Source organism: Gorilla gorilla, chromosome 10, assembly GCF_029281585.2.
Source record: "Gorilla gorilla gorilla isolate KB3781 chromosome 10, NHGRI_mGorGor1-v2.1_pri, whole genome shotgun sequence".
Lineage (NCBI taxonomy): Eukaryota > Metazoa > Chordata > Mammalia > Primates > Hominidae > Gorilla > Gorilla gorilla.
Window position 1 is genome coordinate 105,733,702 of NC_073234.2, and position 22,043 is coordinate 105,755,744.

Consider the following 22,043-nt stretch of genomic DNA (forward strand, 5'->3'; position numbering starts at 1 on the left):
ATTAGAGTCAAACATTGTATTAAAATAAAATTATTCTCTGCCTCTGCTAATGTTCAATAAAAACCTCATTTGAAATAATTGTTCCAGAATGCTATTAAAAGTTCTACTTCAATCAGCATTTCTACCAAAGTAATTTTAAAAACTCCTTAGGTTTGGGGAACTATTCGGTTTAGGTGGAATGGGGCTTAGCTGTCCTGAACAAATCTGATCCTGTAGGCTTCATGGTCTTTCTGAATTCCCTAGGATCTTTAAGACTCTGAGTGACCAGGGTTTGGTGCAGGTTTCTAAGATATCCCATGATATAGTTTGGCTCTGTGTCCCCACCCAAATCTCACCTTGAATTGTAATAATCCCCATGTGTCAAGGGTGTGGCCAGGTGGAGATAATTGAATAATGGGGGCAGTTTCCTCCATACTGTTCTCATGATAATGAATAAGTCTCACGAGATATGATTGTTTTATAAATGGGAGTTTCCCTACACAAGCTCTCTGGCCTGCCACCATGTAAGATGTGACTTTGTTCCTCATTTGCCTTCAGCCATGATTGTGAGGCCTCTCCAGCCATGTGGAACTGTGAGTCAATTAAACCTCTTTCCTTTATAAATTGCCCAGTCTCAGCTATGTCTTTATTAACATTGTGAGACCTAATACACCCTAGTTCAGATTCAAGTCAATTGAGTTCAACCTCAATCCAGGTTTGACTAGACCAACTTACTCTAATCCATACTAAATGCTCAACCTTCCATGTATTCATCTATCCATCCATTCATTCATCCAACCAACCAATAAGGAAAAATTAGACTTTCCGTTGCACAAGAATGTAAGTAACACAAGTCACATGTTTGGTGGTGCCACATTAGCCATTTTATTATTAGATTTGGTGACTGCATATGCTAATTTATCTATGGTAGCCTCAGGATTTTTGTTTGTTTGCTTGTTTGATTTTCTCCTTCTTAGACAATGCATCCTGATTATTTGTCTGGAAAAGAGGTGTACCATGTTTTGGAGATATTCGTGACATACTTCCACTTCTCTGGGAAATCAAACACTACAGAAAAGGAGTTACAGTGAGGGCCAAGATCAAGCAACAGTTTAGTTTAGAATATAGCTCCTAGGCCTCCTTAGAATCTACTGATTTTGCCTTATTCTCTTCTGCATTTCTATTTGTTTTGTTTTCCAGAGGGAGAGATTCATTCTTTTTCTCTCTGTCTCTTAATCCTCTACAGTTAGAGATGAAAGATAGTTTATTGTGTTACTTTTGCTATCCTGGGAAAACCAAAATGTAGATAATTGAGGCTTTGGGGAATGCTTTTCTATTTTCCCTGATGTTTTTTTCTCTCTATTGGGGTTGCCTCTCACTATAATTTCTATGCTTCTTTTAACATCTGTAAAGACCTGGAGAGCTAAGACAAGGGGACTGATTTATGGGAAAAAAGGGATTAACTTAGCCTGGGTTTTTTAGGCAAGAGACAAAAATACTGTATCTGGGCTTCCTGCAGCTAGGGATTTTGCATTATAGTAACAAATAGTGTGCATTTCCTTTTGAATAGCTCCCTGCTGAACTTGAGCAGCAGTAGAATATAGATGTAGAACATTGTACGGTCTCAGCATGACTAAGAAGAGAAAAATAAAATTTTCATCCTAAACATTATAAATGTAACAAACACCTTGACATTTAAGTACAGCTGACTATATATGAGGCCCAAATGTTTGGAAAAAACATTAACTCCTTGTTTTTTTCAGTTTCAATTGGTTTGGCACTAGAGTTTTCAAGGTAGAGTTTTCAAGGAAAGTCATACATTTATTATAGATACGTGATACAACTACAAGACTAATTTGTACTACCTTAATATTCTTTTTCCTGCATTTATTTACTTTTCACTCTACTTATAACGAATGGTATATGTAACTCAGCTTTGGAGAAAATTGCAAAGTTGGTGACATTCATATTATTTTTTATCTCTGCTAATTATCTGGTATCCTCACGGTATTCTGAGTAGTCTAACATCTCCAGAGCAGGTTCTTCCAGGATGATAATTCGTATGAATTTAAAGCTGAAAGGCACAGGAATTTGGCGTGGGGGAAATTGGACATTCCATAAATGAACAAAGGTAGGTGGTTACTTTCTCCAAGTATAAATATTGATCTTGTTTATAAAACCAGAAACATATTGAATGTTGATTGTGTTGTTTTGCCTGAAAAGAATGCAACATTTTTACTATGAAAATTAGCAGCACTGGTAGCATTTTATTATTCCAGGTGTGTTCAATTTTCTTATTTTTATAAATTACTTTGTTCATCTATATTCAAATTATTCACTGACTATATGTAATTTTCTGTTATGTTTAAATTTCTAATATTTAACAACTGCACTGTCTGTATGTTTCAGAAGAATTACAAGAGCTCAGAGGTAGAAAGGAAGAAGGTAATTTTTCTGTTTACCAAAAGCAGTTTTCCTAAAATATCTTTCTCAAATAACTGACAAGTATCACCAAAAAAAAAAAAAAAAAATCCTTTTAAGTTACTTGTCAGTTTCCATGCATTTACCTTGAATCTAAGTGGATTTTTCTATGGCAATAATCCTGAGCTTATCAGTAACCATTAACGGATATTTTTAAAAATATGATGAGAAAGCATTTCATTCAATTTGAAGCCTTATATTCAGCAATGGCTCATCATCCAGAGACAATCTTTGTGTGTAACCCACTGTGATTAATAGCAAAATTCCTTACTCTGTATGTGTGTGTGTGTGTGTGTCTGTGTGTGTGTGTGTGTGTGTGTGTGTGCTCTCCAAGGGTGATAAAGGAAGCAGGGAGAAAAGACTGAGAATGGTATAAGGGAGGAAGAATGAGAAAAAGATTCTATCAATTTGAGATTTAGGGAATATAAAAAGAGCTTAAGCTTGATGACTAAAATCTAAGACTGTAACCTGGCAATTATGAGTTGGAAAGTATTCATGTAATTTATGAGTAACCCTATTTTTGGCTTAAAACACAATTCAAAGGAATCACTCACTGCTTGAAAGAAAGCCCAGGTATATTGGCACATTCACTAAAAAACAACATTTCTACAGTGCTTCCAGCAGCTCTTTATTACTGAAAGGAATACAAGTGGAAAATCTCCCTCACTTGGGACTTCAAAGATAGCTACCTATAGGCATTTTACTTTTTTAGTGTTAACAAGATGAAATAATATTCTATGAAAATTTTTTTTTCCTTTTTTCCTGTAAGATTTGTAATAGGATGGATTAATAAATTACGATATTTTCCTTATGGGTTAACTATTTCTAACATGTGCTTAAGCTGAATTTTCATGAAAATGTTTTTCTGAAGGTACAATGAAGCTATTCTAAATCTGCAGTTCTGTAAAATTCAGAAAGAAGCTGTTTAAATGGAATCATCATGTCTTTGCTTCCTCCTAAGCATTTCTCTGAGGTTCGGAATAATCAAGACCTCTGGTGAAAACAGTTTCCGCATTCACCTTGAGCATGATTGATGGTGATATGAGGTTGCTTTGCTCTTAGAATTTCAGGGAGTTGTGACATGTTTACTTAGAAAGGTGAGGTCATTCTAACTCTGTAGGAACTTAATCAGCAGAGTGAGTATCTGGGACATAAAACTGGTATTTGATAGATTTTCACTGGAGCCACAAAAGAATGAATCTAGAATGAATGAGTTAATAATATGTGTGTGTTGCAGGAATACTTCCTTAATCCCAGGCAGCTGTCTTTGGAATGGGTGCCCTCTGTCCTGAGAGTTACTATTGGATAAGAAAAATCCAGAGCAGATTCACCGAATACGCTTGAAATTGGGAAACCAAAATATGCCACCACCAAAGTGTGCTTCTTTGGCATATTTTCAGATGGCTATTCAGAGGGGCTGCAGACACAGGAATAGCACAGAAAAGCTGGTTTTTTTTTTTGGGGGGGGGGTGGGGGGCGAGATTTGCATCTGTAGAGGAAAACTACTTTCACGAAGTAAACAGCAGATGCAAACAGGCTTAATCTGAGATCTCCTTATCTGCCTTATCCAGATCTAAGAAAGATTAAGTCTCAGGAAAAGAGGACTAAAGGTCTGATACTTTTAAGGATTTGACAGAGAAACTTTTACCATGGGCTCCCATCTATTCTTTCTGAAGGCTGCTACCTGAGAAACTTCAACTGCATAACAAGAAAGCCTTTGCTTGCCATATTCTCCTCCCTTCACCCCCTCATAACCTGTCGCCACCAGCCTCCAGAAACCTCCAACCCCCAATTTCATTCCGTAAGAAAATGCTATTCGAGCTTCAACTAAGTGGCCTTTCGAGTCTCATATGTTGTTTGACTCCTATGCACATGTGTATGCAATAAGCATGTACACCTTTTTCCCTATTAATCTGTCAATTGACATTGTAGGGGGCTCAGAAAATGGTGCCCGAAAATGAAGGCCTCACACTCTCTCTGACCTTCTCCTGTCAGTCTTTCTTTAACCCTTCATTCTCCCCTGAGGCTAGCAATAGAAACTTGACTCCCTCTTCCCGCAAGGCAACTAATAGAAACCAGAACCCCTTTTCCCAAAGCTAGTCATAAAACCTAAGAATGTTACTCTAACTTTCTTCCTACCTTTCTGTATAAAAACTGGCCATAAAGAAATCTCTGAGTGTTCTGAGGTGGGCAAGTGTACAGAAATCTATCTGCAAAGCCCAAGGAAGCTGAAAGTTGGAAGAAAGAGACTGACAAATCCAGTTTCTCTGAAAGACACATTTAATAGGGACTTACAGACCAAAGCCATGCCTGTGTCTTTGGTGGCAGTGAGACAAGATGGTGGAGGTCTGCACCATTACCCCTCAGCCCCAGGGCTTACATACCAGAGGGAAATTCTGAAGGCATGTGTTGGACAATTGAAGCATGATACATTAAAATTGTTTTGACTAATGACAGGATTTACGGTAAGTATATGCTCTCACACAGGAACAATAGATAAATTGGAAATCTTAGAGGCCTTCATGGAACCGGGGTTAATCAGAAGTCATTATGGTGAATTAGCATCTGAGATGGAGTTGCTTTAGCCTCCACTCTGACCTACCTTGTTTGACTGCAGGTCATAAGACCTTCATTCCAGAGAGGGTCCTGCCCCATACCCAGATGGAAAGAATGCTGCAGAGAGGCTCAGAAAAATCTAAATGGGCAGGCCCTACTGGGTTACCCCACTCAATTAGTATTAGATCACATCCTTTTGATCCAATTATATTTCTACATGGCTGTCTATACTTTGTTGAACCTAAGCAAAAAATGGACAGTTTCCCCTGCATCTTTGGGTCTTCATTCTGAAGGCTTCCGTGTCACATAAAACTACAATCAAATAAATTTGTATGCCTTAAAAAAATTAATACGCCTTTTGTCAGTGATTTCCAGTGAAACTTCAAAGAGCAAAGGGGACATTTTTCCTTGGCCCTTACATTACTTTGCTTTATGGACACAAATTATCGAACCTTCAAAAGAGGAGGAGTAGAAAAATTCCTTTTGTTTCTGTAGTAACAACTGTCATTCCCCGAGACACAGTTAATCCATTAGGGTACTCTTCTCAGAAAAAGAAATCTCAAAATGTTGTTTCTCAACACAGTTCTCTAGGCAGCCACTACTGATCAATCAGAGTTGGCATAAGAATTCCAATGTTTGTCTTCCAAGGTCTGAACAAATTAGTACAACTTAACTCTAATAGATTTTTTTTAAAAGTCCCCCATTTATTCATCTTTTTAGTAGTACATTATTAACCCAAATTGTCAAAACATGGACTGGAAGAAACAATTATGTGGCAAGTGTAATATTAGGTACTGTTGTTTTTGCCCTAGGTCTTTAAATCAGGTCAATTATATGTGAATCACATGAGGCTCTTATTAAAATGTAGGTTCAGATTTCATAGGCTGGAAAAGGGAAAAAATGTCTGCATTTCTGACAAGGTGATGCCAATCTTGCTTCTTGGTCCTTAGACCGCACTTTGATTTGTCAGAGTAGACAATTTGTTCTCAATCTTTGCTGCACACTGAAATTACCTGGGAAGTATTTTTAAAATACTAAAACTTGAGTCATTTTTTAAGAGATTCAGGCTTAATAGGATTAGGATGTAACCTAGACTTTGAATTTGTATGAACTTCAGCTAATTTTAATGTGTAGGCAAAGTTGAGAATCACTGCGTTAAGCTTACACAATCTCTGTATCTGGTACTTCGTTCAGGCTAATAATAAAAATTAATTGATTCTGTGGAGCTCACCCCAAAACACCCTTCTCCCCCTCCAGCTCTCACTGATTTTGATTTGGCTTTTAGCTCAGTTTCACCCTTGTCTTTATGATCTTTATCCCAGTTTTTGCTTATAGTACCCGCATTTGCTTCTCTTGTAGCCAAGCCTGGGTTTTTCTCAGTATACTTTAGCTAGGTTTCTTCTTTCCTTTTAGGTCTCTGGCTCTTTCCAGTAAGGAATCCCTTGCTTACATTTTGACCTCTTTAAAAATGGTAGGTACCAAAGCTTTATTACTCCTGAATCTGTAAGGAAGTCAGAGAACTTTCTAAACCTTAAGAGCTCAGAGGCTGTAACTTAAAATTAAGATTCAGATGATTCTCATTATTTCCACAATAGTTATAAAATAATACAGCTGGAGGAACACATAAAGTTTATGTGTTTCAATACCCTTGTGTCAGATCTACCCATGGATAACCCCCAATGAGTGTGACTTCTGTACAGCTTCAGGAGGCGTTACTGCCCTTGAATGAAGTGCAAATTGTGACTTCCTTCTAACTGACAGAATGTAGCAAAGGTGATGGGCTGTCACTCTCATGATTACATTTAGCTCTATGACTCCATCTTTGCAGACCAGAAAATTCTCTTGCTTTCCTTGGAGAAGTCAATAGTCATGTTGTAAACTGACTGTAGAGGGGCTCACATAGCAAGAAACTGTGGGCAGCCTCTGAGGGCAGCCTCCAGTGACAGTCGATGTAAAGCTGGGTCCCTCAGTCACACAGCCGCTAGGAAATAAACGCTACTAAGTATCAGAATGAGCTTGTAAGCAGCTACCTCCCTAGTTACACCTGTAGATGAGACTCTAGCGGAGCCAGTACCTTGATTGCAAGCTAGTGAGATCTTCAGCAAAGGACCCACCTAAGCAGTGACAAGATTTTTGACTTATAGAAATTAGGAGATAATAAACATGTATTGTGTGTAGCAATTTACTACCTATCCATAGGAAACTAATACATACTCATTTTATAAATCAGGAAACAGGCCTGGAGCTTATATGACTCATGAACAATACCCTGTAAATCAGCAGCAAAGCTGAATTCATAAGTACCAGTATTCTTAAGTACCAGTCTGGACTGCACTTCTTTTTACATAATAAATCAATAAGTGTATGACCAAATGTGGGAGAATAATTAAATGGAATGCAAATACAATAAGTAAAATAAATAATAAATATTTATACAACATTGTTGATTTTTCCCACCCATTATGTCCTTTTTATTTTCGTTTGCATGTGTTATGTAATGTAAAATAAAGATTCTGTTTTTGGCTTTGATTCTTTTTCAAGCTTTAGTCATTATTTGATAAGAATATATTACATTTTTGAAAAATCATCACCAAAATGTAGAGGCAGAGGAAAATATATCAGCACCATATAGTTGTCAAGAGAAACAAAAGCATATCTTCCTATAATCAAAAAATATACGGAACGGAAAATTAATTTTGTTTAAAAATGAAAAACAAGCAAAACACTTGGAATATTAGAAATTAAAACCTATTTAAAATACATATTGGATGAATCAAAATGAACTCTATTGAGGATTCAGCAAACGAAAATTAAAAGTGTTATTTCATTTTTTAAGGTAATAAATTTTGCATTGTCAGAAAATACCTATTAAAGGTTATTTTTTGCAATAATTTGGATACACAAATACATTCTTTCCCTGTTGTCTTAAACTTTGATCTTCAACTCAGTTCAAGGAACAAATATGAGCCCTCACTAAGGGCCAGATGTGTTAGTCATTGGAGTTGCAGAGATAAATTAGGTAATATCTCTTCCCTTAAAGAGCTCACAGTCAAGTTCGTACTCTCCTCCACGCTGGCATTACTAACGGTGAGAAAAATGACAGTCACCACAGGTATTTGGCTTATATGATTATGAAGTGTGTAGGCTGATTTTCTGATTAGTGTTTAGTATCATGCTAGGTTCTTAAGAGTGTAAAAAGAATCTGAATATGTTGTTTTTGCATCTTAAGCACATTATCAAAGGGCTTTAAAATAGAGGAGCTGTTTCCCCTAGGCAATATAGTGAGACCCTATCTCTACAACAAATAGAAAAATCAGCTGGGCATGGTGGTACATGCCTACCTGTATTCCCAGCTACTCGGGAGGCTGAGGAGGAGGGATTGCTTAAGTCTGGGAATTTAAGGCTGCAGTGAGCTGTGATTGTGCCACTGTACTCCAGCCTAAGTGACAGAGTGAGATCCTGTCTCAAAAAAAAAAAAAAAAAAAAAAAAGGGAAGAAGAAAGAAAAAAAGAAAAGAAAGGGAGTAGTGTTTCCCCTCCAGTGGTAAGAAGTTCACATCCTTTTCCTTTTAACTCTTAAATATCACAATATCACAATACATTAGAAATGATTAATGAACAATGAAATTTACCAAGCAGACTGTCACCCCCACATTTATTTGAGGGTGTCACGCTGGGAAGAACACAGGCTATACTTAGCTTTAGATAGAATGTTATTTGATCTCTGGTCATATAACTTCTATGTGGGCTTGGGAAAGTCATTTAACTCCCCTGTATATCTGGTTCTTTATCCATTAAATGTGTGCTTTGCAGAGCTGTGAACATTAAGTTCTAAGCACCTGATACACTGGCATCTGTTAGAGACTGAAGGTAATATTATGGGATGTGAAAAGAATCTGCAAAATATTTCTTTATATCATCTTCTATAATAACCAAAGCTTTAGCTGGTAACATGACTAATCAGCTACAGACTGCATTTATCAACCTCCCTTACAGTTAGCTGTGGTCCTATTACTAGGTTCTGGACAATGAAATGTAAGCAGAAGACATTTATGCAACTTCTAGATTATCTCTTAAAAGAGAAGAAGCTTTATCTCTCTCCCCTTCTCCTTTTCTTCCTCTCACAGGCTGAAATGTGGAATTGATAATAAGTCATGTTCAATTTGAAGCAAGCCCTTGTGATGGCAAAGAAACAAAAATGAAAACAAAGTGTTTGGATCTTTGACACCACTAATCTGCCTTACTAGCAATGGACTACCTACTTAAGGTGTTTTGGGGAGAAATAAATAAATTAATCTCAATGAGGAAAAAAATCAACTATATTTTAGAGTTTCTTAATATAAAATTATAAACTGAATCTTGATTAATACAGCAGTCTAAACAGTAATCTAACCAATACAGTGTTCTGGGCATATTGCTGTATGTGTTAGCCAAATGCCCACTCTTCTCACCAAGCCTTATAAAATAATAAGGTTACATTGCATTCACTAACTTTAGGTCTTCATTAATGTAATTTCAGAATCTAGTATGTTTTCAGGATACATCTTTTTCCCTTTCAAGTATTTCTTAGTCTCCATAAGTTTTCTCAGAGTGTTTGTAAATTAACTGGGGCTGTTTGTGTAAACCAATGCTTGACATCTGTTTCGGGACATTACTCTTCTGTATTTCTGTCCTAAGAAATTCTCTAAACAAACTGAAGTTTATTTTCCTCATTTTACTGACTCATAATCATTTTATAATAAAAGATGAGTTGGAGACCTCACTCATCCCAGGGTATACCTCAACTACCAAGGTGGCTGGGTTGGGCTCAATTGAGTTAACAACTACCAATGAGTTTTGGCTTTTTGTATCTGGCTTATTTCATACAAATGATTTTTAACTTTGTGACCTTTTGGTGTCCCTAGGAATTGTATTTCTAGAGCCTTACGTATATGTTAGCCCCAGTTTGCTCTGTCTATATATGCCCAGTTGAAAACCCCATTTGCTGATATACTGTACATAATTTATCCAGAAATCAAAAAATTAAAAAGGTTTACTAAAATAAATTCAAATAATCCCAAAGGAGGCAAGATTAAAGTAGATATACAGATAATTAGGGTGGAAAGTGGGTATAGAATGTGTATGTGTGTGGAGAAGCAGAATTTAGCTCCAAAGTAGCCAGTGTCTTAACTTTATAATGTAGATTACATTATAGAATGTATGCTCAGATCTCAATGTTAACACTATTTTTCTGTCTCTAATGTTTTAATCCTTTTAGTTGGTATTTTAAAATAAGAAAAATATATCCCCTTTGCCAGTACAGATTTCTGTACCTCAAGACAAACCATGACATTTCAAGAAGATCTGAGAAAAAAAATCCTGAAACGACTGCCAATTACATCTGCTGTCATAATAAAGATTCCTAAACAAGGATTGGTTTAAATGCATATTAATATAAAACATCCTTATGTAGAATTTTGTTAGTGAACAGTGATATGAAAGAGAGAGGAGGGAGGTGCATAGAATTTAAAATAGAACTTTTTAATTAAAACCTTCTGAAAAGACTACTATAGTGTTTATTTCCTTGTTTTTCAATAATCAAAGAGCACAGTTAATTGAAGTAGAACAACTTAAAAACCATTTTTAGAATATAAAAGGAATATATAAATGAATATATATATATATACACACACATACACACACACACACACAGAATCAAAGGTAAACACTGAATAGCTTTAGTTCTCTAGGCAGTAGACTCATTTTCAAGATAATAGCAGCTGATTGGTAAACATAAGTAAACATCATTGTAGAATTGCTATTATACATTTATAGTTTTTACCCATTTTCATATAGAAAGAGGGCAAGCAATATTGGGAAACATAACAAATGAATAATCTGTAATAAGAATTTAAAAATGTATTTTCTAAAGTATTTTGGTTTGGCCAAGAACCATCTAATGACTGCTTTACTCAAGAAAAAGGGAATAGTTATGAGACCTGACTTGCAGATTTTGATCATAAAGTGCAAAACCTAGAGTCACCCAAGTAGTAAGTGTTTTCACAAAGTGAATTACAACTAAAAATTCTTCAGTAAAGTCACAGAAAACTGAAAGGAAAAGACACAACACTATTAAATGAAAAAGTAACAGAAATTGACTCCAGCCACAAAGCACATATTCGTGACCAAACATTTAACTGCTCTCCTAACAATGCCAAAATAAAGGCAGAAGGGAACAGGGAGAGGAAGGAAATAATAATTTATATGAGTTGGGAATAAAAAGTGTTCCAAGCAAAAATGAGTTACGTTTGAAAATGCTTTTTCAATGTCAAACGTTTTCTAATGGACTGAAAAAAAGATGGAAAATACATTTTACTTATAAACATAATTAGTCTCACAAATATTCTACCACTACATTGTCTTTTTCCCACAATGCTGTCTCTATTTATTACTAATTATTTTCTACTGCTCATTGTGTCCAGATGACTAAATGTATAATGTAAGTATCAGCATGTAATAAATATAGTCATTGGCTTTGCCCTAATAGATTTGTATGAAAAACAACAACAAAAAGTCCTCCAGAATCTGTTTCAATGATCTCATGAATACTGATTTGTCCACCAGCCTAATCACTGGCTAGATCAGCCCTTTCTGCTTCTTTGATACAATTATGTCAATATGCATAAGATGAAACCATGGCATTATAGGATATGAAAGCAATTTCAGCATTATCAAAAAAGATTAGAATATGGCCAATAGTATGAAGTGTATTTTATTATATAAAAATTTTAAGAAAAGTTGACAGTACCATCTCCATGTGTCAATTACACGGAACTATTCCCATTTCCCTGAGCAAGCCATGTTCCCCTATGCATCCATATATCTGTTGAATGGGATCTTTTCTTTACCATAAATTTTCTCTTTTCTCGTATATGCTTGAAGAACTCCTAAGAATTTTATGTGTTAAATATTCATTATGTGCCACAAACCGTGTTCTCATTGTAATTTTTGCAAGCCTATTTTGTGGTGTTAGTTATACTCTAGTCTACTTATTTTTAAAAAACATTTATGTTTTATATTAGAGTAGAAACATCTCAAGGTCATTATTTTGTATTATTTACTTCTGTGTCTTCTATTCCTAGGATTTTGCTATCAGAGTAGTGATCAAAATGTTAAACAATTTTTGAATGTAATAACAATAACACATAGTGCTTAGAATTTTTTAAATTGCTTTCAAGAATTTACACAGTGCTTAGAATTCATATAGTGCCTTCTCCTATATTAGCTTATTTAATCTTTTTAGACAACCTAGTGAGATAGCTCTGTTAACCATATATGTGATTAACTAGAACAAATGTAGTATTTAATCAGATTGGATTGCATAATAGTAATTTCCAAACCTAGCAAATTACCAAACTCACCAGGGCAGATTTCTTACAAGTTAAAATCTAAACTAAGTATCTGTGTAGTAAAAAATGCAAGAGGTACAAAGGGGTATATTGGATATGCACCACCACAAATAAGATCAGGCTATACATTTTCTTTTGTAATTTACTTGTTTCCACCTAGTAATAGTTTGGAGGTGGATTTCAGTAGCTTCAGAGATCTACTTCATTCTTTTCAGTGCCTCTTTTTTTTTTTTTCTTTTTGAGAGGGAGTCCGCCTGGCTAATTTTTTTTGCATTTTTAGTAGAGATGGGGTTTCACCGTGTTAGCCAGGATGGTCTTGATCTCCTGACCTTGTGATCCGCCCGCCTCGGCCTCCCAAAGTGCTGGGATTACAGGCATAAGCCACCGTGCCCGGCCTTTTCAGTACCTCTTGAGCATGCCAATATACGGCTGCACACTTTATTTAACCAGGACTCTTTGTTTTTGTTGTTTGTTGCAGGTGAGTGTTGTGCTTGTTTGTTTTGTTATTTTGAAGAAAGCTGCAATGGTTATTTTATGTATATATAAAAGCTAAAAGCCATGCCAATTTTTAAATAATGAAGGCATTTTTATTAATACTGTTACATAGCTTTATAGCTGCCATGTACAAGAGTAATAATAATGATAATAATGGCTATCATTTAAAGCATTTTGCTAGCTACTTTATATGAACTGACTTAGTACCTAGAGGTGGCAATTATCATTTTTTACAGAAAAAATATATTTTAAAATAAATGTATTAATATATAAAGTATCTCTATCCATCTATCTATCTATCTATCTATCTATCTATCTATCTATCTATCTATCATCTATCTATCTCTTTTTGTTTGTTTTTTGACACGGAGTTTCGCTCTTTTTACCCAGGATGGAGTGCAATGGCATGATTTTGGCTCACTGCAATCTCCACCACCAAGGTTCAAGCAATTCTCCTGCCTCAGCGTCCCAGGTAGCTGGGATTACAGGCATTTGCCACCACGCCCAGCAATTTTTTTTTTTCGTATTTTTAGTAGAGACGGGGTTTCACCATGTTGGCCAGGCTGATCTTGAACTCCTGACCTAAGATGATCCGCCTGCCTCAGCCTCTCAAGGTCCTGGGATTACAGGTGTGAACCACTGTGTCTGACCTATATATATCTTTATACATATTTTTACATACTTTTTAACATATCTGCACATACTTTACATACTTTCTGAGTATATTTGGAGATAATATTACCATACATGGATTGCTGATTCCAAAGACACTCGAATTTAAAATTTTGATAGATGTTGCAATTGGTTGCCAAAATTTTATCAGTTTGAAATCCCACTAAGAAGAAATGAGAGTTACTGATTCACCAAACATTTGCCTACAGAAGTAATATTTAATTTTAATTTTGGCCCATTCTGATAATGAAAATTGGGATTTTTTTTACTGTTATACTTGAGTTTCTTTAATTATGAGTGAGGTTGAGCATCTCTTCATATATTTATTGGACATTTCTGTATGTGCACATGTGTGTGCCATCTGTTCATATTCTTGGTTCATTTTTCTTTTATATTGTTAGTCTTTTCTGCATTTTTTGTAACAGCTCTAGTATACGGAAATTAGTCCTTTTACATCCTTTGCAAATACTGTCTCCAGTTAGCATCTTGAAAGAGTATTTTTAACATACAGAGCTAGGCATCTCCCCTCATACCTCCAATAATGACCTATTGGCTCTTTGGAAGTGAGAACTGGGAATCTTAAATTTTGAAAAACTTTTCCAGGTGATTCTAATACAGCTGGCCCATGGACAGGGTTTGAGAACTACAGGCTTATATAGCAGGCAAAGAAACGGTTAAGTTCAAAAACCTGTGTTGCTAAAGAAGCTATTTTTGATAGTAGCATGCAAGAAGAACCACGGAAATCATGACTCACCCAACCGGGAATCCTTTCCTCATGGGTGCTAATCTGGAAGTTATTTTTCCTGACACAAGGATCAGGGCTATACAAACTCCTCTTGGCATCATAGCATGGTAGAAATATAGAAACCTTCCAAGAAACAGAGTGCTGCTAATTTATTTCTAGGGTACTTCAGAAGAATATTTGCAAAATATTTAGAGGAGGCAAGTATTTTCTGCAACAGTATGGGCCAAATGGAGATGAAAAGACTGAGAATTATCAGTAAATAATAATACAGTCTGATCAGCAATAGCTGACTATAGAGGGCCTGTTTACCTTGGATGAGAAATAAAGCTAAGAGCCGTGCCAATTATTCAACGATGAAGGTATGCTTATTAATAATATTACAGTCGGAGGCGGTGGCTCACGCCTGTAATCCCAGCACTTTGGGAGGCCGAGGCGGGCGGATCACAAGGTCAGGAGATCGAGACCATCCTGGCTAACACGGTGAAACCCTGTCTCTACTAAAAATACAAAAAATTAGCAGGGCGTGGTGGCGGGCGCCTGTAGTCCCAGCTACTGGGGAGGCTGAGGCCGGAGAATGGTGTGAACCCGGGAGGCGGAGGTTGCAGTGAGCGGAGATCACGTCACTGCACTCCAGCCTAGGCGACAGAGCAAGACTCCGTCTCAATAAATAAATTAATAAATTAATAATAATAATAGTTTTATAGCTGCCATATACAATGATAATAAAAATAACTAACATTTTAAGCAGTTAGCTAAGTAGTTTATACGAACTGACTTAATACCCAGAAAGTAGTCATTATCACTTTACAGAGAAAATTGAGGTTTAAAGTGGTTAAAAGGTTTGCATGAGTTTTCTCAGATGGTAGGTGGAAGCGGTAGTCTTTGAAAAATATAGCTCAAGAGCCTGTGCACGTAACCCCCATTCTATGCTTCTTAAACTTCACAGTTCATTATTCATAAAGTAAGGTGAATGATATTAAGTCGTCCTTCCACAGAGTGGATGTATCATTTTTCCTCTTCTCTCCATATTTTTTTCACTTTGACCTATAAAGAAGAAAATTTCCACCAATCTATCCAGGCAAATGAGAAAATTTGAGGAGTCAGTCTTTTTTGTTTTGTTTTGTTTTTGTTTTCCTACTTTTCTTCCTCATAAATGTTGCAAAACTTATTCAAATCATTTATTTGTGTTAAAGACTATGGCTCATATGTAACATTCCCCTAAAGTTGTCTCTTTTGCTTTCTTGATGCTATTTATTTATTTACTTATTTATTCCTAGGCTAGATGGGGTTTATATTGTTTCCACTGTTTGTGAAGTGAGAGAACTTGGCTTTCATTTAGCAGATGCAAGCAAAGTTCACTTCTCTTTATTCCATATTCCCTACCTGGCTTATGTGGGTAAGCAGTGTGTGTGTGTGTGTGTGTGTGTGTGTGTGTGTGTAGATATGCATGCCTGTGTGGGTGCACATGTAACTACACACCAAAGAAATCCTAGTGTTGTCCCCAAATCCTCACCATATTCTCAATTCAGCTTTTCTAGTAATAAATCTGATATTGTAAGCTTATCCAACTGGAACACTTCTGTGGTTTTCCAATTGACTAGAATTTGTGGGAGATGATACAGGAACAATTAGTGCCTCTCATTATAACATATGGTTCACAAGTAGGAATCTTTTAGAATATGAGTAAGAATTAATATTAGAGGAAGAATGTATCTCATGGGAAGATGAACACATTTTATTTCGCTGTAGTGGCCAGTGCCCCCAGAGCACATGCTGTATTTAAGAGGTGCATGCTAGTTTTAAAGGTCAGACTACTAGGCTGCAAGGGCATATCTTTAGTATGACCTCAGACACAAATCTGAGGCTGTATTTAGCAAAAGAATGTTTTTCAAGGATTGAGAAAGCTTTGTCCAAGACTTTGTATTAGAAGGGCTCTGGTTTGAGATGAATAAATACATCCAGATTTCTTCCCTCACATTAGGAATCTCTCTTAGAAAACTTAGAATAGAATAGCAGCTTCATTTCTCCAAGTACTTGCTAAAGCCAGCCCTGGTCATAAAAGCTAAGGAGAAATAATGCACAGTCTTTGCTTTGGTATCTAGCCTTTTAGTTCATTTTTCTGTTAGCTCTGCATCCTGTTTGGAAGCCGGGGTGAAGATGACTACTATCCTACAGAGATTAGAATTTGGAATGACAAAACTATAGTGAAGGTTATTCAAGTTTAAGGGGAGTACATGGTAAAGAAGGAAAAAGTTTTGAGAAGAAATATGTAGCAAGGGTCTTCTTGGTCTCTAGAAGCATAGGCCCAAAGAGCTCTAACAAACTAGGAACAAAGAAACGTGTGGGCACCTGAGCACCTAGGTAAGAGTGCCTACTTAGATAATTACTTATCAGTGGCCTTATGCGGGAAGCTTTATGGTAATAGCCAATGTTTATGATACTAAGAAATTTAAAAATAATTTATGGTCTTAATGGGATGGAGGTAGAAAGTATGGCAGCCACATTCAACATTAAAAAAAGTCCTCTTGCAATCATAGGACATCTGTCTTCTAGATGGAGTTCAGAGTCAGTTCAATTTGAAGGGCTGGAAATACAAGACTTAAACATGAATATGGAAATGATAATGTTCCACACTTGCAGGGTTCAGCAAAGCAAGAAAGGAGGCTCAAGTAAGTCCTGGAAACTGGGGTACCAACATTGCATATGTCTACATTTTTCAAAGAAGATAGAAGAGGGTCAAATGCTTATACACTGTTGATGGGAATGTAAATTGGTACAATCGCTATGAAAAACAGTATAGAGATTTTTCAAAGAAAAAAATAGAATTACCATTCAATCCAGCAATTCTACTACTGAGTATCTACACAAAGGAACAAAATTCTTTATATCAAAAAGATACCTGCACTCATACGTTTATTGCAGCACTATTCACAATAGCAAAAATATGGAATCAACCTTAGTGCCCATCAAAAGATGACTGGATAAAGAAAATGTTACATATACATACATATGTGATATATATCTACACACATATACATACATACACCTCATATGAATACTGCTTAGCCAAAAAAAAATCTTTTTTTTTTTTGAGCAACATGGATGGAACTGGAAGTCATTGTATTAAGCAGAATAACTGGGAAACAGAAGGTCAAATACCACACGTTTTCACTTATAAGTGGGAGCTGAATAATGTGCACACATGGACATACAGAGTGGAAAAATAGACATTGGAGACTTGGAAAGGCGGGAGGGTGGGATGGAGTAAAGAATGAGAAATTAATGGGTGCCGTATATACTATATGGGCAACGGTTACATTAAAAGCACAGACTTCACCACTATGCAATATATCCATGTAACAAAACTGCACTTGAACCTCCTAAATGTATAAGAATTTTTTTTAAAAGAAAGCAGGGTTAAAAACTGCTACTGTCCGAAACACAGTTCAATGCATAAATGGCTTTCTGCCCTGAATGTGGGAGACATAGTGACACAAAAATTTTCCCAACTGTGGTTAAATTTCCAGATAATAAATTACAAACATGTGGCTGAAAAAATGGTTTCCTCTGTCTTTAATATTTTCTTTCTCCAAATACATTCTGGCTTTTTATTGCATTGGAAGTATATGTCCTGATAGGACTACATACTACTTTATGTAAATATGATTTTTCTATGAGCTAGCCACCTGAGTATAGATTATTGTTTGTGCATTCTAATTGTTGTGTGAGTGGTGCTAGTGTGGCCAGCATCTTCTTTGACACTTTGGAGTCTTCGGGGAAAGTGGAATGTGTGAGAGTCAGTATTTCTTCAGTTCAACTTTGAAGCTCTAAAGATCTTCACCGATTCCTGAAGCTGGGGTTGGGGAAACAGCCCATGTTGCAAACCTGAAAAAAAGAGAACTAATTCTATTCTGGTGTCCAAATTAAGATCCTTAGGCTAATAATGTGCTTATATCTTCATTTGGCTCTTATTCATTTGTATTTATTCAAATAGGTAGAACTCAGAATTGGGAGAACTGATGAGTCATTTTCAATTAATATTTTTACTGTCATTATAAAGTCATCTATTAAAAAACTCATAAAAAAGTGGATGCAAATTGTCACATATTGCATGATTCTATTTATACAAATTGTGCAGAAGAAGCAATTCTATAGAGATAGAGGCAGATTAGCCATTATCAAGGACTGAAGGTGGAAAAGGATTGTGATTACAAATGGTCACAAGTTTTCTCTTTGGAGTTATGGAAATGTTCTAAAATTAGATGGTGGCGATGGTTGTACAACTCTATAAATTTACTATAAATCATAAAATAGCCCACAGAAATGAGTGAATTACATGGTATGTAAATATAGCTGCTTCAAAAATAATAAAAACAAAAACTTCGAGCTCATCAAAAAGTACTATAGATTAATATCTTAGCCAGGTGGATCTCAAATGAAAACTACAGGTAAAATACTGGTTTCTAGGAAGGCCAAACCAGATAAGCAGCTTTTCTTGGGGCAGGAACTTTCTTGACAATGTGCTGTGCAAGTTATTATACTGGCACTCATTATAAAAGAGCCTAAAACCAAGACACATAGGTGTTTACATTTCTGTTTTATTCCATAGCAAAGATAAAGCATGGAACTGCAAGCACCCTTCCCACTTTGTTATTAACTGTGTAAAGAGTTAAAATCATGACAGGTAAGTACTATTACTATTCCCATTACATTGATGAGGAAATTAAGGCCCAAAGTTGCATAAGGGTTCAGATACTAGTAAGTACAGGTTGAATATCTCATATCTGAAATGCTTGAGACTAGAGTGTTTTGGACCTCAGATTTTTGTGACCTTTGAAATATTTGCATATGTATGATAGCTATCTTGGGGATGCAACCCAAGTCTAAACATGAGACTCATTTATGTTTCATATATGCCTTATATACATATCTAAAAAGTAATTTTGTGGAACATTTTAATAACCTTAACCATGAAACAAAGTGTGTGTACATGAGATCAAGTGTGAAATATTCCACTTGTGGCATCATTTTGGGGCTCAAAAAGTTTCAGATTTTGGAATCTTTTTGATTTGGGGATTAGCGATGCATAAACTTTAGTGAATGTAGACTCAATCCCAAAGTCAAATGGTTCAAAATACTGATTTTGTTTTTTCTGCATTAAAAAAGGGATCTTGGGACTTAAGGCTCAGAGTTACAGAAGAGTGTGGATAGAAGAAAGTGGCAAATATGGGACTCAATCCAAAAGTTATATGGCTCCAAGTCCTGATTTTTAAATGTATTTTAAATTTATTTTTTATATTTGTTGTGGGTACACAGTCAGTGTTTATATAGATAGATGTATATATGTATATATATGTGTATATATATGTGTGTATAATATATATATAGACACACACACACATATGTATATGGGATACACAAGATATTTTTATAGAGGCATACAATGCATAATAATCCCAACAGGGTAAATGGGGGCACCCATCATCTCAAGCCTTTATCCTTTCTTTGTTTTACAAACAACCCAGTTACACACTTTTCATTTATTCATTTATTTTTTGCCCACCAAAAAATTTTATTTGGATTTTCACTTTATCTCTAGTCCATATAAATCAACATTATCTGCACTTTTGGTTGGCAGATGTAAACTTCAGCCCTGCTTCTGCTAAAATAACAGCAAAACTTTAATTATGTTATATTGAACTATTAGGGTTATATTTTAATGATGATTTTCAAGTCAAATTCTTTTTCTTCTGATTCTTTTCATTATTATTATTATACTTTAAGTTCTAGGGTACATGTGCACAACATGCAGGTTTGATACATAGGTATACACGTGCCATGTTGGTTTGCTGCACCCATCAACTCATCATTTACATTAGGTATTTCTCCTAATGCTATCCCTCCCCTAGCTCCCCACCCCCCGACAGGTCCCAGTGTGTGATGTTCCCTGCCCTTTGTCCAAGTGATCTCGTTGTTCAATTTACACCTATGAGTGAGAACATGTGGTGTTTAAGGACAGAAAACCATACACTTTTACTTTTAAATGTACCATAAATTATTGTTGACTGTAATCACCGTATTGTGCTATCAAATACTAGATCTTATTCAATCTATATAACTATATTTTTTACCAGCTGACCATCCCCACTTCCACCCCATTCCATTACTCTTCCCAATCTCTGATAACTCATCACTCTACTCTAATCTCCATAAGTTCAATTGCTTTCATTTTTAGCTCCCACAAATAAATGAGAACATGCATGGTTTGTCTTTCTGTCCTGGCTTATTTCACCTAATGTAATGCCCTCCACTTCCATCCATGTTGCTGCAAATGGTGGGATATCATTATTTTTATGTCTCAATAGTAGTTCTTTGGGTATATGTACCACATTTTCTTTACCTGTTCATCTGTCGATGGATACAGGTTGCTCTGAAATCTTGGTTATTTTGAATATTGCTGCATCAAACACAGGAGTGCAGATATCTCTATGATATACTCACTACCTTTTTGAAGGGGGGCGGGGGGGTGCATATACCGAGCAGTGAGATTGCTGGATCATATGGTAGTTCTATTTCAGTGCTTTTGAAGAACCTCCGAACTGTTCTCCACAGTGGCTGTATTAATTTACATTCCCACCAACAATGTATGAAGTTTCATTTTCCTCTACATCCTCATCAGCATTTGATATTGCCTTTCTTTGCGATAAAAGCCATTTTAACTGAGGTGAGATAATGTATCATCGTAGTTTGGATTTGCATTTCTCTGATGACCAATGATGTTGAGCACTTTTTAAAATACACTTATTTGACATTTGTATGTCTTTTTTGAGAAATATCTATTCAGATTATTTGCCCATTTTTTAGATCGGATTACTAGTTTTTTTTCCCATTGAGCTGATGTAACTCTTTATATATTCTGGTTTTTAGTTTCTTATGAGATGGATAGTTTGCAAATATCCTCTTCCATTCTGTTGGTTGTCTCTTCACTTTGTTGTTTCCTTTGCTGTTCAAAAGCTTTTTAACTTGATGTGATAAAATTTGTCTACTTTTTGTCTACTTGCCTGTCCTTTTGGGGTATTACTCAAGAAATCTTTGCCTAGATCAATGTCCTGAAAAGTTTCCTCAATGTTTTCTTTTAATAGTTGAATAGGTTGAGGTCTTAGATTTAAGGCTAATCAATTTTAATTTGATTTTTGTGTATGTTAAGAGATAGGGGTCTAGTTCTATTTTTCTGCATATGGACATTCAGTTTTTCCCCAACCCCATTTACTGAAGAGACTGTCCCTTCCCTAATGTATGTTCTTGATATCTTTGTTAAAAATGAGTTCACTTTAGATATATGGATTTATTTCTGGGCTGTCTATTCTGTTCCATTAGCTTATGTGTCTGCTTTATACCAGTACCATGCTGGTTTTGTTATTATAGATTTGTAGGGTAATTTGAAGTCAGGTGAAGTAATTTCTCAAGTTTTGTTCTTTATGCTCAGGTTAACTTTGGATATTCTGAGTCTTTTATGATTCCATATAAATTTTAGGATTATTTATTGTATTTCTTTGAAGGATGTCATTGATATTTTGATAGAGATTGCACTGAATCTGTAGATTACTTTGGGGAGTATAGACATTTTAACAATATTGATTCTTCCAATCCATGAACATGGAATATATTTTCATTTTTTGGTGCTCTCTTCAATTTCTTGCTTCAATGTTTTATAGTTTTCATTGTAGA